Source organism: Triturus cristatus, chromosome 6, assembly GCF_964204655.1.
Source record: "Triturus cristatus chromosome 6, aTriCri1.1, whole genome shotgun sequence".
NCBI classification, from domain to species: domain Eukaryota; kingdom Metazoa; phylum Chordata; class Amphibia; order Caudata; family Salamandridae; genus Triturus; species Triturus cristatus.
The window spans coordinates 884,735,788-884,759,859 of NC_140589.1; the positions used below are offsets into that span (position 1 = coordinate 884,735,788).

The window sequence follows — 24,072 nt, forward strand, 5'->3', positions numbered from 1 at the left end:
TTTCAATTTTTCTCTCCTCAACATTTTTAATGTATTTACCTCGCAGTAAAGAAGGTGCACTCTATGTGTCCAGCTGCATTTAGCAAGGAAGCCTGCAGGACTTCTGGGACTTTTCTTTCTCTTCTTCAGCCTCCCTGTCATTATTCTTCACAACCCCCAAATCTATACTGCTGCCAGCGATGCGTTGCTTTGTGGGAAGCAAGACAAAGAGAAGGGGAGGGCCTATGCAAATGATGGCCTCAGGGCTGTCTGGGAGTCCCTTTTCAGCAGTACTGTTAAAATCCGCCTTGCAACCAGATTGGTCGGGTAAGCTGAAAAACACCAGGCATGATTGGGCACCGGGTCCTCTAGGCCCTTGGAGGACATATTGGGCCTGCATCCCTCAGTTTCTGAGGTCCAAGAAATGTTCACCCTCCACCCTAATAGAGAGGTCTTGGCCGATCGTGGCCGATCGGGGCAGAAGGGAGCAGGGCAAGATGCTCATGATCCTGCTCTAATAATGAACTGCCTTCCTCTCTCCTTACCTGTGGTTATGCCTGGCTGCTTGGTTCCAGTTGTAGGCCTACATCCCACAGGCAATTTGCTTGTCTCTCTCACACATGTAAATGGGTCAGCACTCAAGTGCACACACCTGCCTGCACCCACAGATCCTCTCACACACACTTTTCTCAACAAGATTTTTTCCTAGTTTAGAGACTCAGAGACCCATGTTGAAATACAAAAGCAGCACACCACATGACGGCCTTCACATAGAATCCAGCAGCAAATGGGAAACTTTTAACCAGCCGTGGTCCTATTACTGCAGCCCTACCATGGAACGACTGCTGGATGAGTCGTGCTCAAGAATATTGAACCTACAACAAGTCTGAGGTAAATAAGAATTCCACAGGAATACCATAAAACAGGGACCTATGACCCTTTCGAGCCAGATAGGAGTCGAACCTACAATCTTCTGATCCGTAGTCAGACGCGTTATCCATTGCGCCACCGGCCCCATGTAGGTACACCCATACTTTTGTCCTTAAGAGGACCAGAAATTGTGTGTGTGTGTGTGTGTGTGTGTGTGTTTTAAAACACCATTCCATCAACCTTTTTAGCCATGTTTACTGCTCACAACCAGAAGACACAAGTAAACCCACCTGAGGGACCTCCTGAAATTCTGTTCTGTCAGGTGTTCCTAACTTATACAAAGGACTTTAGGAGGAGGAAGGACCTAAAAGTCAGGCGAAATGGTCCTAGATCCAAGGAAATGTTTTAGATCAGCCTCAGTTTCTTAAATAGTCTGCATTAACATCATCAGTTCCACGTCTGTGTGGAGCTGATCTTGCGGACTTCTTAATCAGCAGGCGGGTACAACAATAAAGTGTTTAATATTACAATACAGGCGAAAATTCAGACACCTTGTCATAGGCTCACCTTGTCCAGGGACCCAGGCATGCTGCCTTTCCACTCTCAGAGCCCTTCACCTAACCTACTGTGCAGCTGTTTCACCTCTAATATCACTGTTCCACAGGCAGCGTGATGTCACAATGTTCCTTGTCTGTAGCCTGAACCATGAGCCTTTGCAACCCTGGCATAATCTACATACTTCCAATTGGTGAAGTCTTGGACCACAAATGCAGTGAAGAATAATGGATTGTTACTCTTCATTCATTTTTGCCCATTGGCTCAGATTTGAATGCTTACAGGCCATCCGAGCATCTCTGCCACGCCACCCTATGTCTAGAGACTGTAGATTTAGAGAGTTTATAAACATTGTAGGTTCATCAATGAAGTGTGCTCGCTTCGGCAGCACATATACTAAAATTGGAACGATACAGAGAAGATTAGCATGGCCCCTGCGCAAGGATGACACGCAAATTCGTGAAGCGTTCCATATTTTTACCAGCTTTCAGGAGAGAAATGTTCTATGTTTTCAAGACTAATTGAAATAATAAAGCAGGTTCCAGTGCTTTCCTCCTAATATGTATTTTTCAATTTTTCTCTCCTCAACATTTTTAATGTATTTACCTCGCAGTAAAGAAGGTGCACTCTATGTGTCCAGCTGCATTTAGCAAGGAAGCCTGCAGGACTTCTGGGACTTTTCTTTCTCTTCTTCAGCCTCCCTGTCATTATTCTTCACAACCCCCAAATCTATACTGCTGCCAGCGATGCGTTGCTTTGTGGGAAGCAAGACAAAGAGAAGGGGAGGGCCTATGCAAATGATGGCCTCAGGGCTGTCTGGGAGTCCCTTTTCAGCAGTACTGTTAAAATCCGCCTTGCAACCAGATTGGTCGGGTAAGCTGAAAAACACCAGGCATGATTGGGCACCGGGTCCTCTAGGCCCTTGGAGGACATATTGGGCCTGCATCCCTCAGTTTCTGAGGTCCAAGAAATGTTCACCCTCCACCCTAATAGAGAGGTCTTGGCCGATCGTGGCCGATCGGGGCAGAAGGGAGCAGGGCAAGATGCTCATGATCCTGCTCTAATAATGAACTGCCTTCCTCTCTCCTTACCTGTGGTTATGCCTGGCTGCTTGGTTCCAGTTGTAGGCCTACATCCCACAGGCAATTTGCTTGTCTCTCTCACACATGTAAATGGGTCAGCACTCAAGTGCACACACCTGCCTGCACCCACAGATCCTCTCACACACACTTTTCTCAACAAGATTTTTTCCTAGTTTAGAGACTCAGAGACCCATGTTGAAATACAAAAGCAGCACACCACATGACGGCCTTCACATAGAATCCAGCAGCAAATGAGAAACTTTTAACTAGCCGTGGTCCTATTACTGCAGCCCTACCATGGAACGACTGCTGGATGAGTCGTGCTCGAGAATATTGAACCTACAACAAGTCTGAGGTAAATAAGAATTCCACAGGAATACCATAAACAGGGACCTATGACCCTTTCGAGCCAGATAGGAATCAAACCTACAATCGTCTGATCCGTAGTCAGACGCGTTATCCATTGCGCCACTGGCCCCATGTAGGTACACCCATACTTTTGTCCTTAAGAGGACCAGAAATTGTGTGTGTGTGTGTGTGTGTGTGTGTGTGTGTTTTAAAACACCATTCCATCAACCTTTTTAGCCATGTTTACTGCTCACAACCAGAAGACACAAGTAAACCCACCTGAGGGACCTCCTGAAATTCTGTTCTGTCAGGTGTTCCTAACTTATACAAAGGACTTTAGGAGGAGGAAGGACCTAAAAGTCAGGCGAAATGGTCCTAGATCCAAGGAAATGTTTTAGATCAGCCTCAGTTTCTTAAATAGTCTGCATTAACATCATCAGTTCCACGTCTGTGTGGAGCTGATCTTGAGGACTTCTTAATCAGCAGGCGGGTACAACAATAAAGTGTTTAATATTACAATACAGGCGAAAATTCAGACACCTTGTCATAGGCTCACCTTGTCCAGGGACCCAGGCATGCTGCCTTTCCACTCTCAGAGCCCTTCACCTAACCTACTGTGCAGCTGTTTCACCTCTAATATCACTGTTCCACAGGCAGCGTGATGTCACAATGTTCCTTGTCTGTAGCCTGAACCATGAGCCTTTGCAACCCTGGCATAATCTACATACTTCCAATTGGTGAAGTCTTGGACCACAAATGCAGTGAAGAATAATGGATTGTTACTCTTCATTCATTTTTGCCCATTGGCTCAGATTTGAATGCTTACAGGCCATCCGAGCATCTCTGCCAGGCCACCCTATGTCTAGAGACTGTAGATTTAGAGAGTTTATAAACATTGTAGGTTCATCACTGAAGTGTGCTCGCTTCGGCAGCACATATACTAAAATTGGAACGATACAGAGAAGATTAGCATGGCCCCTGCGCAAGGATGACACGCAAATTCGTGAAGCGTACCATATTTTTACCAGCTTTCAGGAGAGAAATGTTCTATGTTTTCAAGACTAATTGAAATAATAAAGCAGGTTCCAGTGCTTTCCTCCTAATATGTATTTTTCAATTTTTCTCTCCTCAACATTTTTAATGTATTTACCTCGCAGTAAAGAAGGTGCACTCTATGTGTCCAGCTGCATTTAGCAAGGAAGCCTGCAGGACTTCTGGGACTTTTCTTTCTCTTCTTCAGCCTCCCTGTCATTATTCTTCACAACCCCCAAATCTATACTGCTGCCAGCGATGCGTTGCTTTGTGGGAAGCAAGACAAAGAGAAGGGGAGGGCCTATGCAAATGATGGCCTCAGGGCTGTCTGGGAGTCCCTTTTCAGCAGTACTGTTAAAATCCGCCTTGCAACCAGATTGGTCTGGTAAGCTGAAAAATACCAGGCATGATTGGGCACCGGGTCCTCTAGGCCCTTGGAGGACATATTGGGCCTGCATCCCTCAGTTTCTGAGGTCCAAGAAATGTTCACCCTCCACCCTAATAGAGAGGTCTTGGCCGATCGTGGCCGATCGGGGCAAAAGGGAGCAGGGCAAGATGCTCATGATCCTGCTCTAATAATGAACTGCCTTCCTCTCTCCTTACCTGTGGTTATGCCTGGCTGCTTGGTTCCAGTTGTAGGCCTACATCCCACAGGCAATTTGCTTGTCTCTCTCACACATGTAAATGGGTCAGCACTCAAGTGCACACACCTGCCTGCACCCACAGATCCTCTCACACACACTTTTCTCAACAAGATTTTTTCCTAGTTTAGAGACTCAGAGACCCATGTTGAAATACAAAAGCAGCACACCACATGACGGCCTTCACATAGAATCCAGCAGCAAATGGGAAACTTTTAACCAGCCGTGGTCCTATTACTGCAGCCCTACCATGGAACGACTGCTGGATGAGTCGTGCTCAAGAATATTGAACCTACAACAAGTCTGAGGTAAATAAGAATTCCACAGGAATACCATAAAACAGGGACCTATGACCCTTTCGAGCCAGATAGGAGTCGAACCTACAATCTTCTGATCCGTAGTCAGACACGTTATCCATTGCGCCACTGGCCCCATGTAGGTACACCCATACTTTTGTCCTTAAGAGGACCAGAAATTGTGTGTGTGTGTGTGTGTGTGTGTGGTTTAAAACACCATTCCATCAACCTTTTTAGCCATGTTTACTGCTCACAACCAGAAGACACAAGTAAACCCACCTGAGGGACCTCCTGAAATTCTGTTCTGTCAGGTGTTCCTAACTTATACAAAGGACTTTAGGAGGAGGAAGGACCTAAAAGTCAGGCGAAATGGTCCTAGATCCAAGGAAATGTTTTAGATCAGCCTCAGTTTCTTAAATAGTCTGCATTAACATCATCAGTTCCACGTCTGTGTGGAGCTGATCTTGAGGACTTCTTAATCAGCAGGCGGGTACAACAATAAAGTGTTTAATATTACAATACAGGTGAAAATTCAGACACCTTGTCATAGGCTCACCTTGTCCAGGGACCCAGGCATGCTGCCTTTCCACTCTCAGAGCCCTTCACCTAACCTACTGTGCAGCTGTTTCACCTCTAATATCACTGTTCCACAGGCAGCGTGATGTCACAATGTTCCTTGTCTGTAGCCTGAACCATGAGCCTTTGCAACCCTGGCATAATCTACATACTTCCAATTGGTGAAGTCTTGGACCACAAATGCAGTGAAGAATAATGGATTGTTACTCTTCATTCATTTTTGCCCATTGGCTCAGATTTGAATGCTTACAGGCCATCCGAGCATCTCTGCCAGGCCACCCTATGTCTAGAGACTGTAGATTTAGAGAGTTTATAAACATTGTAGGTTCATCAATGAAGTGTGCTCGCTTCGGCAGCACATATACTAAAATTGGAACGATACAGAGAAGATTAGCATGGCCCCTGCGCAAGGATGACACGCAAATTCGTGAAGCGTTCCATATTTTTACCAGCTTTCAGGAGAGAAATGTTCTATGTTTTCAAGACTAATTGAAATAATAAAGCAGGTTCCAGTGCTTTCCTCCTAATATGTATTTTTCAATTTTTCTCTCCTCAACATTTTTAATGTATTTACCTCGCAGTAAAGAAGGTGCACTCTATGTGTCCAGCTGCATTTAGTAAGGAAGCCTGCAGGACTTCTGGGACTTTTCTTTCTCTTCTTCAGCCTCCCTGTCATTATTCTTCACAACCCCCAAATCTATACTGCTGCCAGCGATGCGTTGCTTTGTGGGAAGCAAGACAAAGAGAAGGGGAGGGCCTATGCAAATGATGGCCTCAGGGCTGTCTGGGAGTCCCTTTTCAGCAGTACTGTTAAAATCCGCCTTGCAACCAGATTGGTCGGGTAAGCTGAAAAACACCAGGCATGATTGGGCACCGGGTCCTCTAGGCCCTTGGAGGACATATTGGGCCTGCATCCCTCAGTTTCTGAGGTCCAAGAAATGTTCACCCTCCACCCTAATAGAGAGGTCTTGGCCGATCGTGGCCGATCGGGGCAGAAGGGAGCAGGGCAAGATGCTCATGATCCTGCTCTAATAATGAACTGCCTTCCTCTCTCCTTACCTGTGGTTATGCCTGGCTGCTTGGTTCCAGTTGTAGGCCTACATCCCACAGGCAATTTGCTTGTCTCTCTCACACATGTAAATGGGTCAGCACTCAAGTGCACACACCTGCCTGCACCCACAGATCCTCTCACACACACTTTTCTCAACAAGATTTTTTCCTAGTTTAGAGACTCAGAGACCCATGTTGAAATACAAAAGCAGCACACCACATGACGGCCTTCACATAGAATCCAGCAGCAAATGGGAAACTTTTAACCAGCCGTGGTCCTATTACTGCAGCCCTACCATGGAACGACTGCTGGATGAGTCGTGCTCGAGAATATTGAACCTACAACAAGTCTGAGGTAAATAAGAATTCCACAGGAATACCATAAAACATGGACCTATGACCCTTTCGAGCCAGATAGGAATCAAACCTACAATCTTCTGATCCGTAGTCAGACGCGTTATCCATTGCGCCACTGGCCCCATGTAGGTACACCCATACTTTTGTCCTTAAGAGGACCAGAAATTGTGTGTGTGTGTGTGTGTGTGTGTGTGTGTTTTAAAACACCATTCCATCAACCTTTTTAGCCATGTTTACTGCTCACAACCAGAAGACACAAGTAAACCCACCTGAGGGACCTCCTGAAATTCTGTTCTGTCAGGTGTTCCTAACTTATACAAAGGACTTTAGGAGGAGGAAGGACCTAAAAGTCAGGCGAAATGGTGCTAGATCCAAGGAAATGTTTTAGATCAGCCTCAGTTTCTTAAATAGTCTGCATTAACATCATCAGTTCCACGTCTGTGTGGAGCTGATCTTGAGGACTTCTTAATCAGCAGGCGGGTACAACAATAAAGTGTTTAATATTACAATACAGGCGAAAATTCAGACACCTTGTCATAGGCTCACCTTGTCCAGGGACCCAGGCATGCTGCCTTTCCACTCTCAGAGCCCTTCACCTAACCTACTGTGCAGCTGTTTCACCTCTAATATCACTGTTCCACAGGCAGCGTGATGTCACAATGTTCCTTGTCTGTAGCCTGAACCATGAGCCTTTGCAACCCTGGCATAATCTACATACTTCCAATTGGTGAAGTCTTGGACCACAAATGCAGTGAAGAATAATGGATTGTTACTCTTCATTCATTTTTGCCCATTGGCTCAGATTTGAATGCTTACAGGCCATCCGAGCATCTCTGCCAGGCCACCCTATGTCTAGAGACTGTAGATTTAGAGAGTTTATAAACATTGTAGGTTCATCACTGAAGTGTGCTCGCTTCGGCAGCACATATACTAAAATTGGAACGATACAGAGAAGATTAGCATGGCCCCTGCGCAAGGATGACACGCAAATTCGTGAAGCGTACCATATTTTTACCAGCTTTCAGGAGAGAAATGTTCTATGTTTTCAAGACTAATTGAAATAATAAAGCAGGTTCCAGTGCTTTCCTCCTAATATGTATTTTTCAATTTTTCTCTCCTCAACATTTTTAATGTATTTACCTCGCAGTAAAGAAGGTGCACTCTATGTGTCCAGCTGCATTTAGCAAGGAAGCCTGCAGGACTTCTGGGACTTTTCTTTCTCTTCTTCAGCCTCCCTGTCATTATTCTTCACAACCCCCAAATCTATACTGCTGCCAGCGATGCGTTGCTTTGTGGGAAGCAAGACAAAGAGAAGGGGAGGGCCTATGCAAATGATGGCCTCAGGGCTGTCTGGGAGTCCCTTTTCAGCAGTACTGTTAAAATCCGCCTTGCAACCAGATTGGTCTGGTAAGCTGAAAAATACCAGGCATGATTGGGCACCGGGTCCTCTAGGCCCTTGGAGGACATATTGGGCCTGCATCCCTCAGTTTCTGAGGTCCAAGAAATGTTCACCCTCCACCCTAATAGAGAGGTCTTGGCCGATCGTGGCCGATCGGGGCAAAAGGGAGCAGGGCAAGATGCTCATGATCCTGCTCTAATAATGAACTGCCTTCCTCTCTCCTTACCTGTGGTTATGCCTGGCTGCTTGGTTCCAGTTGTAGGCCTACATCCCACAGGCAATTTGCTTGTCTCTCTCACACATGTAAATGGGTCAGCACTCAAGTGCACACACCTGCCTGCACCCACAGATCCTCTCACACACACTTTTCTCAACAAGATTTTTTCCTAGTTTAGAGACTCAGAGACCCATGTTGAAATACAAAAGCAGCACACCACATGACGGCCTTCACATAGAATCCAGCAGCAAATGGGAAACTTTTAACCAGCCGTGGTCCTATTACTGCAGCCCTACCATGGAACGACTGCTGGATGAGTCGTGCTCAAGAATATTGAACCTACAACAAGTCTGAGGTAAATAAGAATTCCACAGGAATACCATAAAACAGGGACCTATGACCCTTTCGAGCCAGATAGGAGTCGAACCTACAATCTTCTGATCCGTAGTCAGACACGTTATCCATTGCGCCACTGGCCCCATGTAGGTACACCCATACTTTTGTCCTTAAGAGGACCAGAAATTGTGTGTGTGTGTGTGTGTGTGTGTTTTAAAACACCATTCCATCAACCTTTTTAGCCATGTTTACTGCTCACAACCAGAAGACACAAGTAAACCCACCTGAGGGACCTCCTGAAATTCTGTTCTGTCAGGTGTTCCTAACTTATACAAAGGACTTTAGGAGGAGGAAGGACCTAAAAGTCAGGCGAAATGGTCCTAGATCCAAGGAAATGTTTTAGATCAGCCTCAGTTTCTTAAATAGTCTGCATTAACATCATCAGTTCCACGTCTGTGTGGAGCTGATCTTGAGGACTTCTTAATCAGCAGGCGGGTACAACAATAAAGTGTTTAATATTACAATACAGGTGAAAATTCAGACACCTTGTCATAGGCTCACCTTGTCCAGGGACCCAGGCATGCTGCCTTTCCACTCTCAGAGCCCTTCACCTAACCTACTGTGCAGCTGTTTCACCTCTAATATCACTGTTCCACAGGCAGCGTGATGTCACAATGTTCCTTGTCTGTAGCCTGAACCATGAGCCTTTGCAACCCTGGCATAATCTACATACTTCCAATTGGTGAAGTCTTGGACCACAAATGCAGTGAAGAATAATGGATTGTTACTCTTCATTCATTTTTGCCCATTGGCTCAGATTTGAATGCTTACAGGCCATCCGAGCATCTCTGCCAGGCCACCCTATGTCTAGAGACTGTAGATTTAGAGAGTTTATAAACATTGTAGGTTCATCAATGAAGTGTGCTCGCTTCGGCAGCACATATACTAAAATTGGAACGATACAGAGAAGATTAGCATGGCCCCTGCGCAAGGATGACACGCAAATTCGTGAAGCGTTCCATATTTTTACCAGCTTTCAGGAGAGAAATGTTCTATGTTTTCAAGACTAATTGAAATAATAAAGCAGGTTCCAGTGCTTTCCTCCTAATATGTATTTTTCAATTTTTCTCTCCTCAACATTTTTAATGTATTTACCTCGCAGTAAAGAAGGTGCACTCTATGTGTCCAGCTGCATTTAGCAAGGAAGCCTGCAGGACTTCTGGGACTTTTCTTTCTCTTCTTCAGCCTCCCTGTCATTATTCTTCACAACCCCCAAATCTATACTGCTGCCAGCGATGCGTTGCTTTGTGGGAAGCAAGACAAAGAGAAGGGGAGGGCCTATGCAAATGATGGCCTCAGGGCTGTCTGGGAGTCCCTTTTCAGCAGTACTGTTAAAATCCGCCTTGCAACCAGATTGGTCGGGTAAGCTGAAAAACACCAGGCATGATTGGGCACCGGGTCCTCTAGGCCCTTGGAGGACATATTGGGCCTGCATCCCTCAGTTTCTGAGGTCCAAGAAATGTTCACCCTCCACCCTAATAGAGAGGTCTTGGCCGATCGTGGCCGATCGGGGCAGAAGGGAGCAGGGCAAGATGCTCATGATCCTGCTCTAATAATGAACTGCCTTCCTCTCTCCTTACCTGTGGTTATGCCTGGCTGCTTGGTTCCAGTTGTAGGCCTACATCCCACAGGCAATTTGCTTGTCTCTCTCACACATGTAAATGGGTCAGCACTCAAGTGCACACACCTGCCTGCACCCACAGATCCTCTCACACACACTTTTCTCAACAAGATTTTTTCCTAGTTTAGAGACTCAGAGACCCATGTTGAAATACAAAAGCAGCACACCACATGACGGCCTTCACATAGAATCCAGCAGCAAATGAGAAACTTTTAACTAGCCGTGGTCCTATTACTGCAGCCCTACCATGGAACGACTGCTGGATGAGTCGTGCTCGAGAATATTGAACCTACAACAAGTCTGAGGTAAATAAGAATTCCACAGGAATACCATAAACAGGGACCTATGACCCTTTCGAGCCAGATAGGAATCAAACCTACAATCGTCTGATCCGTAGTCAGACGCGTTATCCATTGCGCCACTGGCCCCATGTAGGTACACCCATACTTTTGTCCTTAAGAGGACCAGAAATTGTGTGTGTGTGTGTGTGTGTGTGTGTGTGTTTTAAAACACCATTCCATCAACCTTTTTAGCCATGTTTACTGCTCACAACCAGAAGACACAAGTAAACCCACCTGAGGGACCTCCTGAAATTCTGTTCTGTCAGGTGTTCCTAACTTATACAAAGGACTTTAGGAGGAGGAAGGACCTAAAAGTCAGGCGAAATGGTGCTAGATCCAAGGAAATGTTTTAGATCAGCCTCAGTTTCTTAAATAGTCTGCATTAACATCATCAGTTCCACGTCTGTGTGGAGCTGATCTTGAGGACTTCTTAATCAGCAGGCGGGTACAACAATAAAGTGTTTAATATTACAATACAGGCGAAAATTCAGACACCTTGTCATAGGCTCACCTTGTCCAGGGACCCAGGCATGCTGCCTTTCCACTCTCAGAGCCCTTCACCTAACCTACTGTGCAGCTGTTTCACCTCTAATATCACTGTTCCACAGGCAGCGTGATGTCACAATGTTCCTTGTCTGTAGCCTGAACCATGAGCCTTTGCAACCCTGGCATAATCTACATACTTCCAATTGGTGAAGTCTTGGACCACAAATGCAGTGAAGAATAATGGATTGTTACTCTTCATTCATTTTTGCCCATTGGCTCAGATTTGAATGCTTACAGGCCATCCGAGCATCTCTGCCAGGCCACCCTATGTCTAGAGACTGTAGATTTAGAGAGTTTATAAACATTGTAGGTTCATCACTGAAGTGTGCTCGCTTCGGCAGCACATATACTAAAATTGGAACGATACAGAGAAGATTAGCATGGCCCCTGCGCAAGGATGACACGCAAATTCGTGAAGCGTACCATATTTTTACCAGCTTTCAGGAGAGAAATGTTCTATGTTTTCAAGACTAATTGAAATAATAAAGCAGGTTCCAGTGCTTTCCTCCTAATATGTATTTTTCAATTTTTCTCTCCTCAACATTTTTAATGTATTTACCTCGCAGTAAAGAAGGTGCACTCTATGTGTCCAGCTGCATTTAGCAAGGAAGCCTGCAGGACTTCTGGGACTTTTCTTTCTCTTCTTCAGCCTCCCTCTCATTATTCTTCACAACCCCCAAATCTATACTGCTGCCAGCGATGCGTTGCTTTGTGGGAAGCAAGACAAAGAGAAGGGGAGGGCCTATGCAAATGATGGCCTCAGGGCTGTCTGGGAGTCCCTTTTCAGCAGTACTGTTAAAATCCGCCTTGCAACCAGATTGGTCTGGTAAGCTGAAAAATACCAGGCATGATTGGGCACCGGGTCCTCTAGGCCCTTGGAGGACATATTGGGCCTGCATCCCTCAGTTTCTGAGGTCCAAGAAATGTTCACCCTCCACCCTAATAGAGAGGTCTTGGCCGATCGTGGCCGATCGGGGCAAAAGGGAGCAGGGCAAGATGCTCATGATCCTGCTCTAATAATGAACTGCCTTCCTCTCTCCTTACCTGTGGTTATGCCTGGCTGCTTGGTTCCAGTTGTAGGCCTACATCCCACAGGCAATTTGCTTGTCTCTCTCACACATGTAAATGGGTCAGCACTCAAGTGCACACACCTGCCTGCACCCACAGATCCTCTCACACACACTTTTCTCAACAAGATTTTTTCCTAGTTTAGAGACTCAGAGACCCATGTTGAAATACAAAAGCAGCACACCACATGACGGCCTTCACATAGAATCCAGCAGCAAATGGGAAACTTTTAACCAGCCGTGGTCCTATTACTGCAGCCCTACCATGGAACGACTGCTGGATGAGTCGTGCTCAAGAATATTGAACCTACAACAAGTCTGAGGTAAATAAGAATTCCACAGGAATACCATAAAACAGGGACCTATGACCCTTTCGAGCCAGATAGGAGTCGAACCTACAATCTTCTGATCCGTAGTCAGACACGTTATCCATTGCGCCACTGGCCCCATGTAGGTACACCCATACTTTTGTCCTTAAGAGGACCAGAAATTGTGTGTGTGTGTGTGTGTGTGTGTTTTAAAACACCATTCCATCAACCTTTTTAGCCATGTTTACTGCTCACAACCAGAAGACACAAGTAAACCCACCTGAGGGACCTCCTGAAATTCTGTTCTGTCAGGTGTTCCTAACTTATACAAAGGACTTTAGGAGGAGGAAGGACCTAAAAGTCAGGCGAAATGGTCCTAGATCCAAGGAAATGTTTTAGATCAGCCTCAGTTTCTTAAATAGTCTGCATTAACATCATCAGTTCCACGTCTGTGTGGAGCTGATCTTGAGGACTTCTTAATCAGCAGGCGGGTACAACAATAAAGTGTTTAATATTACAATACAGGTGAAAATTCAGACACCTTGTCATAGGCTCACCTTGTCCAGGGACCCAGGCATGCTGCCTTTCCACTCTCAGAGCCCTTCACCTAACCTACTGTGCAGCTGTTTCACCTCTAATATCACTGTTCCACAGGCAGCGTGATGTCACAATGTTCCTTGTCTGTAGCCTGAACCATGAGCCTTTGCAACCCTGGCATAATCTACATACTTCCAATTGGTGAAGTCTTGGACCACAAATGCAGTGAAGAATAATGGATTGTTACTCTTCATTCATTTTTGCCCATTGGCTCAGATTTGAATGCTTACAGGCCATCCGAGCATCTCTGCCAGGCCACCCTATGTCTAGAGACTGTAGATTTAGAGAGTTTATAAACATTGTAGGTTCATCAATGAAGTGTGCTCGCTTCGGCAGCACATATACTAAAATTGGAACGATACAGAGAAGATTAGCATGGCCCCTGCGCAAGGATGACACGCAAATTCGTGAAGCGTTCCATATTTTTACCAGCTTTCAGGAGAGAAATGTTCTATGTTTTCAAGACTAATTGAAATAATAAAGCAGGTTCCAGTGCTTTCCTCCTAATATGTATTTTTCAATTTTTCTCTCCTCAACATTTTTAATGTATTTACCTCGCAGTAAAGAAGGTGCACTCTATGTGTCCAGCTGCATTTAGCAAGGAAGCCTGCAGGACTTCTGGGACTTTTCTTTCTCTTCTTCAGCCTCCCTGTCATTATTCTTCACAACCCCCAAATCTATACTGCTGCCAGCGATGCGTTGCTTTGTGGGAAGCAAGACAAAGAGAAGGGGAGGGCCTATGCAAATGATGGCCTCAGGGCTGTCTGGGAGTCCCTTTTCAGCAGTACTGTTAAAATCCGCCTTGCAACCAGATTGGTCGGGTAAGCTGAAAAACACCAGGCATGATTGGGCACCGGGTCCTCTAGGCCCTTGGAGGACATATTGGGCCTGCATCCCTCAGTTTCTGAGGTCCAAGAAATGTTCACCCTCCACCCTAATAGAGAGGTCTTGGCCGATCGTGGCCGATCGGGGCAGAAGGGAGCAGGGCAAGATGCTCATGATCCTGCTCTAATAATGAACTGCCTTCCTCTCTCCTTACCTGTGGTTATGCCTGGCTGCTTGGTTCCAGTTGTAGGCCTACATCCCACAGGCAATTTGCTTGTCTCTCTCACACATGTAAATGGGTCAGCACTCAAGTGCACACACCTGCCTGCACCCACAGATCCTCTCACACACACTTTTCTCAACAAGATTTTTTCCTAGTTTAGAGACTCAGAGACCCATGTTGAAATACAAAAGCAGCACACCACATGACGGCCTTCACATAGAATCCAGCAGCAAATGGGAAACTTTTAACCAGCCGTGGTCCTATTACTGCAGCCCTACCATGGAACGACTGCTGGATGAGTCGTGCTCAAGAATATTGAACCTACAACAAGTCTGAGGTAAATAAGAATTCCACAGGAATACCATAAAACAGGGACCTATGACCCTTTCGAGCCAGATAGGAGTCAAACCTACAATCTTCTGATCCGTAGTCAGACGCGTTATCCATTGCGCCACCGGCCCCATGTAGGTACACCCATACTTTTGTCCTTAAGAGGACCAGAAATTGTGTGTGTGTGTGTGTGTGTGTGTGTGTGTTTTAAAACACCATTCCATCAACCTTTTTAGCCATGTTTACTGCTCACAACCAGAAGACACAAGTAAACCCACCTGAGGGACCTCCTGAAATTCTGTTCTGTCAGGTGTTCCTAACTTATACAAAGGACTTTAGGAGGAGGAAGGACCTAAAAGTCAGGCGAAATGGTCCTAGATCCAAGGAAATGTTTTAGATCAGCCTCAGTTTCTTAAATAGTCTGCATTAACATCATCAGTTCCACGTCTGTGTGGAGCTGATCTTGAGGACTTCTTAATCAGCAGGCGGGTACAACAATAAAGTGTTTAATATTACAATACAGGCGAAAATTCAGACACCTTGTCATAGGCTCACCTTGTCCAGGGACCCAGGCATGCTGCCTTTCCACTCTCAGAGCCCTTCACCTAACCTACTGTGCAGCTGTTTCACCTCTAATATCACTGTTCCACAGGCAGCGTGATGTCACAATGTTCCTTGTCTGTAGCCTGAACCATGAGCCTTTGCAACCCTGGCATAATCTACATACTTCCAATTGGTGAAGTCTTGGACCACAAATGCAGTGAAGAATAATGGATTGTTACTCTTCATTCATTTTTGCCCATTGGCTCAGATTTGAATGCTTACAGGCCATCCGAGCATCTCTGCCAGGCCACCCTATGTCTAGAGACTGTAGATTTAGAGAGTTTATAAACATTGTAGGTTCATCAATAAAGTGTGCTCGCTTCGGCAGCACATATACTAAAATTGGAACGATACAGAGAAGATTAGCATGGCCCCTGCGCAAGGATGACACGCAAATTCGTGAAGCGTTCCATATTTTTACCAGCTTTCAGGAGAGAAATGTTCTATGTTTTCAAGACTAATTGAAATAATAAAGCAGGTTCCAGTGCTTTCCTCCTAATATGTATTTTTCAATTTTTCTCTCCTCAACATTTTTAATGTATTTACCTCGCAGTAAAGAAGGTGCACTCTATGTGTCCAGCTGCATTTAGCAAGGAAGCCTGCAGGACTTCTGGGACTTTTCTTTCTCTTCTTCAGCCTCCCTGTCATTATTCTTCACAACCCCCAAATCTATACTGCTGCCAGCGATGCGTTGCTTTGTGGGAAGCAAGACAAAGAGAAGGGGAGGGCCTATGCAAATGATGGCCTCAGGGCTGTCTGGGAGTCCCTTTTCAGCAGTACTGTTAAAATCCGCCTTGCAACCAGATTGGTCGGGTAAGCTGAAAAACACCAGGCATGATTGGGCACCGGGTCCTCTAGGCCCTTGGAGGACATATTGGGCCTGCATCCCTCAGTTTCTGAGGTCCAAGAAATGTTCACCCTCCACCCTAATAGAGAGGTCTTGGCCGATCGTGGCCGATCGGGGCAGAAGGGAGCAGGGCAAGATGCTCATGATCCTGCTCTAATAATGAACTGCCTTCCTCTCTCCTTACCTGTGGTTATGCCTGGCTGCTTGGTTCCAGTTGTAGGCCTACATCCCACAGGCAATTTGCTTGTCTCTCTCACACATGTAAATGGGTCAGCACTCAAGTGCACACACCTGCCTGCACCCACAGATCCTCTCACACACACTTTTCTCAACAAGATTTTTTCCTAGTTTAGAGACTCAGAGACCCATGTTGAAATACAAAAGCAGCACACCACATGACGGCCTTCACATAGAATCCAGCAGCAAATGGGAAACTTTTAACTAGCCGTGGTCCTATTACTGCAGCCCTACCATGGAACGACTGCTGGATGAGTCGTGCTCGAGAATATTGAACCTACAACAAGTCTGAGGTAAATAAGAATTCCACAGGAATACCATAAAACAGGGACCTATGACCCTTTCGAGCCAGATAGGAATCGAACCTACAATCTTCTGATCCGTAGTCAGACGCGTTATCCATTGCGCCACTGGCCCCATGTAGGTACACCCATACTTTTGTCCTTAAGAGGACCAGAAATTGTGTGTGTGTGTGTGTGTTTTAAAACACCATTCCATCAACCTTTTTAGCCATGTTTACTGCTCACAACCAGAAGACACAAGTAAACCCACCTGAGGGACCTCCTGAAATTCTGTTCTGTCAGGTGTTCCTAACTTATACAAAGGACTTTAGGAGGAGGAAGGACCTAAAAGTCAGGCGAAATGGTCCTAGATCCAAGGAAATGTTTTAGATCAGCCTCAGTTTCTTAAATAGTCTGCATTAACATCATCAGTTCCACGTCTGTGTGGAGCTGATCTTGAGGACTTCTTAATCAGCAGGCGGGTACAACAATAAAGTGTTTAATATTACAATACAGGCGAAAATTCAGACACCTTGTCATAGGCTCACCTTGTCCAGGGACCCAGGCATGCTGCCTTTCCACTCTCAGAGCCCTTCACCTAACCTACTGTGCAGCTGTTTCACCTCTAATATCACTGTTCCACAGGCAGCGTGATGTCACAATGTTCCTTGTCTGTAGCCTGAACCATGAGCCTTTGCAACCCTGGCATAATCTACATACTTCCAATTGGTGAAGTCTTGGACCACAAATGCAGTGAAGAATAATGGATTGTTACTCTTCATTCATTTTTGCCCATTGGCTCAGATTTGAATGCTTACAGGCCATCCGAGCATCTCTGCCAGGCCACCCTATGTCTAGAGACTGTAGATTTAGAGAGTTTATAAACATTGTAGGTTCATCAATGAAGTGTGCTCGCTTCGGCAGCACATATACTAAAATTGGAACGATACAGAGAAGATTAGCATGGCCCCTGCGCAAGGATGACACGCAAATTCGTGAAGCGTTCCATATTTTTACCAGCTTTCAGGAGAGAAATGTTCTATGTTTTCAAGACTAATTGAAATAATAAAGCAGGTTCCAGTGCTTTCCTCCTAATATGTATTTTTCAATTTTTCTCTCCTCAACATTTTTAATGTATTTACCTCGCAGTAAAGAAGGTGCACTCTATGTGTCCAGCTGCATTTAGCAAGGAAGCCTGCAGGACTTCTGGGACTTTTCTTTCTCTTCTTCAGCCTCCCTGTCATTATTCTTCACAACCCCCAAATCTATACTGCTGCCAGCGATGCGTTGCTTTGTGGGAAGCAAGACAAAGAGAAGGGGAGGGCCTATGCAAATGATGGCCTCAGGGCTGTCTGGGAGTCCCTTTTCAGCAGTACTGTTAAAATCCGCCTTGCAACCAGATTGGTCGGGTAAGCTGAAAAACACCAGGCATGATTGGGCACCGGGTCCTCTAGGCCCTTGGAGGACATATTGGGCCTGCATCCCTCAGTTTCTGAGGTCCAAGAAATGTTCACCCTCCACCCTAATAGAGAGGTCTTGGCCGATCGTGGCCGATCGGGGCAGAAGGGAGCAGGGCAAGATGCTCATGATCCTGCTCTAATAATGAACTGCCTTCCTCTCTCCTTACCTGTGGTTATGCCTGGCTGCTTGGTTCCAGTTGTAGGCCTACATCCCACAGGCAATTTGCTTGTCTCTCTCACACATGTAAATGGGTCAGCACTCAAGTGCACACACCTGCCTGCACCCACAGATCCTCTCACACACACTTTTCTCAACAAGATTTTTTCCTAGTTTAGAGACTCAGAGACCCATGTTGAAATACAAAAGCAGCACACCACATGACGGCCTTCACATAGAATCCAGCAGCAAATGGGAAACTTTTAACCAGCCGTGGTCCTATTACTGCAGCCCTACCATGGAACGACTGCTGGATGAGTCGTGCTCAAGAATATTGAACCTACAACAAGTCTGAGGTAAATAAGAATTCCACAGGAATACCATAAAACAGGGACCTATGACCCTTTCGAGCCAGATAGGAGTCGAACCTACAATCTTCTGATCCGTAGTCAGACGCGTTATCCATTGCGCCACCGGCCCCATGTAGGTACACCCATACTTTTGTCCTTAAGAGGACCAGAAATTGTGTGTGTGTGTGTGTGTGTGTGTGTGTTTTAAAACACCATTCCATCAACCTTTTTAGCCATGTTTACTGCTCACAACCAGAAGACACAAGTAAACCCACCTGAGGGACCTCCTGAAATTCTGTTCTGTCAGGTGTTCCTAACTTATACAAAGGACTTTAGGAGGAGGAAGGACCTAAAAGTCAGGCGAAATGGTCCTAGATCCAAGGAAATGTTTTAGATCAGCCTCAGTTTCTTAAATAGTCTGCATTAACATCATCAGTTCCACGTCTGTGTGGAGCTGATCTTGCGGACTTCTTAATCAGCAGGCGGGTACAACAATAAAGTGTTTAATATTACAATACAGGCGAAAATTCAGACACCTTGTCATAGGCTCACCTTGTCCAGGGACCCAGGCATGCTGCCTTTCCACTCTCAGAGCCCTTCACCTAACCTACTGTGCAGCTGTTTCACCTCTAATATCACTGTTCCACAGGCAGCGTGATGTCACAATGTTCCTTGTCTGTAGCCTGAACCATGAGCCTTTGCAACCCTGGCATAATCTACATACTTCCAATTGGTGAAGTCTTGGACCACAAATGCAGTGAAGAATAATGGATTGTTACTCTTCATTCATTTTTGCCCATTGGCTCAGATTTGAATGCTTACAGGCCATCCGAGCATCTCTGCCACGCCACCCTATGTCTAGAGACTGTAGATTTAGAGAGTTTATAAACATTGTAGGTTCATCAATGAAGTGTGCTCGCTTCGGCAGCACATATACTAAAATTGGAACGATACAGAGAAGATTAGCATGGCCCCTGCGCAAGGATGACACGCAAATTCGTGAAGCGTTCCATATTTTTACCAGCTTTCAGGAGAGAAATGTTCTATGTTTTCAAGACTAATTGAAATAATAAAGCAGGTTCCAGTGCTTTCCTCCTAATATGTATTTTTCAATTTTTCTCTCCTCAACATTTTTAATGTATTTACCTCGCAGTAAAGAAGGTGCACTCTATGTGTCCAGCTGCATTTAGCAAGGAAGCCTGCAGGACTTCTGGGACTTTTCTTTCTCTTCTTCAGCCTCCCTGTCATTATTCTTCACAACCCCCAAATCTATACTGCTGCCAGCGATGCGTTGCTTTGTGGGAAGCAAGACAAAGAGAAGGGGAGGGCCTATGCAAATGATGGCCTCAGGGCTGTCTGGGAGTCCCTTTTCAGCAGTACTGTTAAAATCCGCCTTGCAACCAGATTGGTCGGGTAAGCTGAAAAACACCAGGCATGATTGGGCACCGGGTCCTCTAGGCCCTTGGAGGACATATTGGGCCTGCATCCCTCAGTTTCTGAGGTCCAAGAAATGTTCACCCTCCACCCTAATAGAGAGGTCTTGGCCGATCGTGGCCGATCGGGGCAGAAGGGAGCAGGGCAAGATGCTCATGATCCTGCTCTAATAATGAACTGCCTTCCTCTCTCCTTACCTGTGGTTATGCCTGGCTGCTTGGTTCCAGTTGTAGGCCTACATCCCACAGGCAATTTGCTTGTCTCTCTCACACATGTAAATGGGTCAGCACTCAAGTGCACACACCTGCCTGCACCCACAGATCCTCTCACACACACTTTTCTCAACAAGATTTTTTCCTAGTTTAGAGACTCAGAGACCCATGTTGAAATACAAAAGCAGCACACCACATGACGGCCTTCACATAGAATCCAGCAGCAAATGAGAAACTTTTAACTAGCCGTGGTCCTATTACTGCAGCCCTACCATGGAACGACTGCTGGATGAGTCGTGCTCGAGAATATTGAACCTACAACAAGTCTGAGGTAAATAAGAATTCCACAGGAATACCATAAACAGGGACCTATGACCCTTTCGAGCCAGATAGGAATCAAACCTACAATCGTCTGATCCGTAGTCAGACGCGTTATCCATTGCGCCACTGGCCCCATGTAGGTACACCCATACTTTTGTCCTTAAGAGGACCAGAAATTGTGTGTGTGTGTGTGTGTGTGTGTGTGTGTGTTTTAAAACACCATTCCATCAACCTTTTTAGCCATGTTTACTGCTCACAACCAGAAGACACAAGTAAACCCACCTGAGGGACCTCCTGAAATTCTGTTCTGTCAGGTGTTCCTAACTTATACAAAGGACTTTAGGAGGAGGAAGGACCTAAAAGTCAGGCGAAATGGTCCTAGATCCAAGGAAATGTTTTAGATCAGCCTCAGTTTCTTAAATAGTCTGCATTAACATCATCAGTTCCACGTCTGTGTGGAGCTGATCTTGAGGACTTCTTAATCAGCAGGCGGGTACAACAATAAAGTGTTTAATATTACAATACAGGCGAAAATTCAGACACCTTGTCATAGGCTCACCTTGTCCAGGGACCCAGGCATGCTGCCTTTCCACTCTCAGAGCCCTTCACCTAACCTACTGTGCAGCTGTTTCACCTCTAATATCACTGTTCCACAGGCAGCGTGATGTCACAATGTTCCTTGTCTGTAGCCTGAACCATGAGCCTTTGCAACCCTGGCATAATCTACATACTTCCAATTGGTGAAGTCTTGGACCACAAATGCAGTGAAGAATAATGGATTGTTACTCTTCATTCATTTTTGCCCATTGGCTCAGATTTGAATGCTTACAGGCCATCCGAGCATCTCTGCCAGGCCACCCTATGTCTAGAGACTGTAGATTTAGAGAGTTTATAAACATTGTAGGTTCATCACTGAAGTGTGCTCGCTTCGGCAGCACATATACTAAAATTGGAACGATACAGAGAAGATTAGCATGGCCCCTGCGCAAGGATGACACGCAAATTCGTGAAGCGTACCATATTTTTACCAGCTTTCAGGAGAGAAATGTTCTATGTTTTCAAGACTAATTGAAATAATAAAGCAGGTTCCAGTGCTTTCCTCCTAATATGTATTTTTCAATTTTTCTCTCCTCAACATTTTTAATGTATTTACCTCGCAGTAAAGAAGGTGCACTCTATGTGTCCAGCTGCATTTAGCAAGGAAGCCTGCAGGACTTCTGGGACTTTTCTTTCTCTTCTTCAGCCTCCCTGTCATTATTCTTCACAACCCCCAAATCTATACTGCTGCCAGCGATGCGTTGCTTTGTGGGAAGCAAGACAAAGAGAAGGGGAGGGCCTATGCAAATGATGGCCTCAGGGCTGTCTGGGAGTCCCTTTTCAGCAGTACTGTTAAAATCCGCCTTGCAACCAGATTGGTCTGGTAAGCTGAAAAATACCAGGCATGATTGGGCACCGGGTCCTCTAGGCCCTTGGAGGACATATTGGGCCTGCATCCCTCAGTTTCTGAGGTCCAAGAAATGTTCACCCTCCACCCTAATAGAGAGGTCTTGGCCGATCGTGGCCGATCGGGGCAAAAGGGAGCAGGGCAAGATGCTCATGATCCTGCTCTAATAATGAACTGCCTTCCTCTCTCCTTACCTGTGGTTATGCCTGGCTGCTTGGTTCCAGTTGTAGGCCTACATCCCACAGGCAATTTGCTTGTCTCTCTCACACATGTAAATGGGTCAGCACTCAAGTGCACACACCTGCCTGCACCCACAGATCCTCTCACACACACTTTTCTCAACAAGATTTTTTCCTAGTTTAGAGACTCAGAGACCCATGTTGAAATACAAAAGCAGCACACCACATGACGGCCTTCACATAGAATCCAGCAGCAAATGGGAAACTTTTAACCAGCCGTGGTCCTATTACTGCAGCCCTACCATGGAACGACTGCTGGATGAGTCGTGCTCAAGAATATTGAACCTACAACAAGTCTGAGGTAAATAAGAATTCCACAGGAATACCATAAAACAGGGACCTATGACCCTTTCGAGCCAGATAGGAGTCGAACCTACAATCTTCTGATCCGTAGTCAGACACGTTATCCATTGCGCCACTGGCCCCATGTAGGTACACCCATACTTTTGTCCTTAAGAGGACCAGAAATTGTGTGTGTGTGTGTGTGTGTGTGTGGTTTAAAACACCATTCCATCAACCTTTTTAGCCATGTTTACTGCTCACAACCAGAAGACACAAGTAAACCCACCTGAGGGACCTCCTGAAATTCTGTTCTGTCAGGTGTTCCTAACTTATACAAAGGACTTTAGGAGGAGGAAGGACCTAAAAGTCAGGCGAAATGGTCCTAGATCCAAGGAAATGTTTTAGATCAGCCTCAGTTTCTTAAATAGTCTGCATTAACATCATCAGTTCCACGTCTGTGTGGAGCTGATCTTGAGGACTTCTTAATCAGCAGGCGGGTACAACAATAAAGTGTTTAATATTACAATACAGGTGAAAATTCAGACACCTTGTCATAGGCTCACCTTGTCCAGGGACCCAGGCATGCTGCCTTTCCACTCTCAGAGCCCTTCACCTAACCTACTGTGCAGCTGTTTCACCTCTAATATCACTGTTCCACAGGCAGCGTGATGTCACAATGTTCCTTGTCTGTAGCCTGAACCATGAGCCTTTGCAACCCTGGCATAATCTACATACTTCCAATTGGTGAAGTCTTGGACCACAAATGCAGTGAAGAATAATGGATTGTTACTCTTCATTCATTTTTGCCCATTGGCTCAGATTTGAATGCTTACAGGCCATCCGAGCATCTCTGCCAGGCCACCCTATGTCTAGAGACTGTAGATTTAGAGAGTTTATAAACATTGTAGGTTCATCAATGAAGTGTGCTCGCTTCGGCAGCACATATACTAAAATTGGAACGATACAGAGAAGATTAGCATGGCCCCTGCGCAAGGATGACACGCAAATTCGTGAAGCGTTCCATATTTTTACCAGCTTTCAGGAGAGAAATGTTCTATGTTTTCAAGACTAATTGAAATAATAAAGCAGGTTCCAGTGCTTTCCTCCTAATATGTATTTTTCAATTTTTCTCTCCTCAACATTTTTAATGTATTTACCTCGCAGTAAAGAAGGTGCACTCTATGTGTCCAGCTGCATTTAGTAAGGAAGCCTGCAGGACTTCTGGGACTTTTCTTTCTCTTCTTCAGCCTCCCTGTCATTATTCTTCACAACCCCCAAATCTATACTGCTGCCAGCGATGCGTTGCTTTGTGGGAAGCAAGACAAAGAGAAGGGGAGGGCCTATGCAAATGATGGCCTCAGGGCTGTCTGGGAGTCCCTTTTCAGCAGTACTGTTAAAATCCGCCTTGCAACCAGATTGGTCGGGTAAGCTGAAAAACACCAGGCATGATTGGGCACCGGGTCCTCTAGGCCCTTGGAGGACATATTGGGCCTGCATCCCTCAGTTTCTGAGGTCCAAGAAATGTTCACCCTCCACCCTAATAGAGAGG

General features: G+C 45.7%; 21 non-coding genes across 21 annotated transcripts; 12 read left to right on the forward strand and 9 right to left on the reverse strand.

The window, feature by feature from the left end:
- Window positions 1–921: 921 nt before the first annotated feature.
- On the reverse strand, window positions 922–994 carry TRNAR-ACG (transfer RNA arginine (anticodon ACG)). The gene has a single exon. It is a non-coding gene; the product is annotated as a tRNA-Arg (tRNA).
- A 782-nt stretch (window positions 995–1,776) lies between these two features.
- Window positions 1,777–1,883, forward strand: LOC146820610 (U6 spliceosomal RNA). The gene has a single exon (XR_014965275.1). It is a non-coding gene; the product is annotated as a U6 spliceosomal RNA (small nuclear RNA).
- A 1,867-nt stretch (window positions 1,884–3,750) lies between these two features.
- Window positions 3,751–3,857, forward strand: LOC146820611 (U6 spliceosomal RNA). Its single transcript, XR_014965416.1, has one exon. It is a non-coding gene; the product is annotated as a U6 spliceosomal RNA (small nuclear RNA).
- Window positions 3,858–4,866: 1,009 nt separating this feature from the next.
- On the reverse strand, window positions 4,867–4,939 carry TRNAR-ACG (transfer RNA arginine (anticodon ACG)). Its single transcript has one exon. It is a non-coding gene; the product is annotated as a tRNA-Arg (tRNA).
- A 780-nt stretch (window positions 4,940–5,719) lies between these two features.
- LOC146820613 (U6 spliceosomal RNA) lies at window positions 5,720–5,826 on the forward strand. Its single transcript, XR_014965276.1, has one exon. It is a non-coding gene; the product is annotated as a U6 spliceosomal RNA (small nuclear RNA).
- Window positions 5,827–6,835: 1,009 nt separating this feature from the next.
- Window positions 6,836–6,908, reverse strand: TRNAR-ACG (transfer RNA arginine (anticodon ACG)). Its single transcript has one exon. It is a non-coding gene; the product is annotated as a tRNA-Arg (tRNA).
- A 784-nt stretch (window positions 6,909–7,692) lies between these two features.
- LOC146820615 (U6 spliceosomal RNA) lies at window positions 7,693–7,799 on the forward strand. Its single transcript, XR_014965417.1, has one exon. It is a non-coding gene; the product is annotated as a U6 spliceosomal RNA (small nuclear RNA).
- A 1,009-nt stretch (window positions 7,800–8,808) lies between these two features.
- Window positions 8,809–8,881, reverse strand: TRNAR-ACG (transfer RNA arginine (anticodon ACG)). Its single transcript has one exon. It is a non-coding gene; the product is annotated as a tRNA-Arg (tRNA).
- Window positions 8,882–9,659: 778 nt separating this feature from the next.
- Window positions 9,660–9,766, forward strand: LOC146820617 (U6 spliceosomal RNA). The gene has a single exon (XR_014965278.1). It is a non-coding gene; the product is annotated as a U6 spliceosomal RNA (small nuclear RNA).
- Window positions 9,767–11,631: 1,865 nt separating this feature from the next.
- Window positions 11,632–11,738, forward strand: LOC146820618 (U6 spliceosomal RNA). Its single transcript, XR_014965418.1, has one exon. It is a non-coding gene; the product is annotated as a U6 spliceosomal RNA (small nuclear RNA).
- A 1,009-nt stretch (window positions 11,739–12,747) lies between these two features.
- Window positions 12,748–12,820, reverse strand: TRNAR-ACG (transfer RNA arginine (anticodon ACG)). Its single transcript has one exon. It is a non-coding gene; the product is annotated as a tRNA-Arg (tRNA).
- Window positions 12,821–13,598: 778 nt separating this feature from the next.
- LOC146820620 (U6 spliceosomal RNA) lies at window positions 13,599–13,705 on the forward strand. Its single transcript, XR_014965279.1, has one exon. It is a non-coding gene; the product is annotated as a U6 spliceosomal RNA (small nuclear RNA).
- A 1,009-nt stretch (window positions 13,706–14,714) lies between these two features.
- Window positions 14,715–14,787, reverse strand: TRNAR-ACG (transfer RNA arginine (anticodon ACG)). Its single transcript has one exon. It is a non-coding gene; the product is annotated as a tRNA-Arg (tRNA).
- A 784-nt stretch (window positions 14,788–15,571) lies between these two features.
- LOC146820622 (U6 spliceosomal RNA) lies at window positions 15,572–15,678 on the forward strand. The gene has a single exon (XR_014965280.1). It is a non-coding gene; the product is annotated as a U6 spliceosomal RNA (small nuclear RNA).
- A 1,009-nt stretch (window positions 15,679–16,687) lies between these two features.
- Window positions 16,688–16,760, reverse strand: TRNAR-ACG (transfer RNA arginine (anticodon ACG)). The gene has a single exon. It is a non-coding gene; the product is annotated as a tRNA-Arg (tRNA).
- A 772-nt stretch (window positions 16,761–17,532) lies between these two features.
- LOC146820624 (U6 spliceosomal RNA) lies at window positions 17,533–17,639 on the forward strand. The gene has a single exon (XR_014965281.1). It is a non-coding gene; the product is annotated as a U6 spliceosomal RNA (small nuclear RNA).
- Window positions 17,640–18,648: 1,009 nt separating this feature from the next.
- TRNAR-ACG (transfer RNA arginine (anticodon ACG)) lies at window positions 18,649–18,721 on the reverse strand. The gene has a single exon. It is a non-coding gene; the product is annotated as a tRNA-Arg (tRNA).
- A 782-nt stretch (window positions 18,722–19,503) lies between these two features.
- LOC146820626 (U6 spliceosomal RNA) lies at window positions 19,504–19,610 on the forward strand. The gene has a single exon (XR_014965282.1). It is a non-coding gene; the product is annotated as a U6 spliceosomal RNA (small nuclear RNA).
- Window positions 19,611–21,477: 1,867 nt separating this feature from the next.
- LOC146820627 (U6 spliceosomal RNA) lies at window positions 21,478–21,584 on the forward strand. The gene has a single exon (XR_014965419.1). It is a non-coding gene; the product is annotated as a U6 spliceosomal RNA (small nuclear RNA).
- A 1,009-nt stretch (window positions 21,585–22,593) lies between these two features.
- On the reverse strand, window positions 22,594–22,666 carry TRNAR-ACG (transfer RNA arginine (anticodon ACG)). The gene has a single exon. It is a non-coding gene; the product is annotated as a tRNA-Arg (tRNA).
- A 780-nt stretch (window positions 22,667–23,446) lies between these two features.
- Window positions 23,447–23,553, forward strand: LOC146820629 (U6 spliceosomal RNA). The gene has a single exon (XR_014965283.1). It is a non-coding gene; the product is annotated as a U6 spliceosomal RNA (small nuclear RNA).
- The last annotated feature ends 519 nt before the right edge of the window (window positions 23,554–24,072 follow it).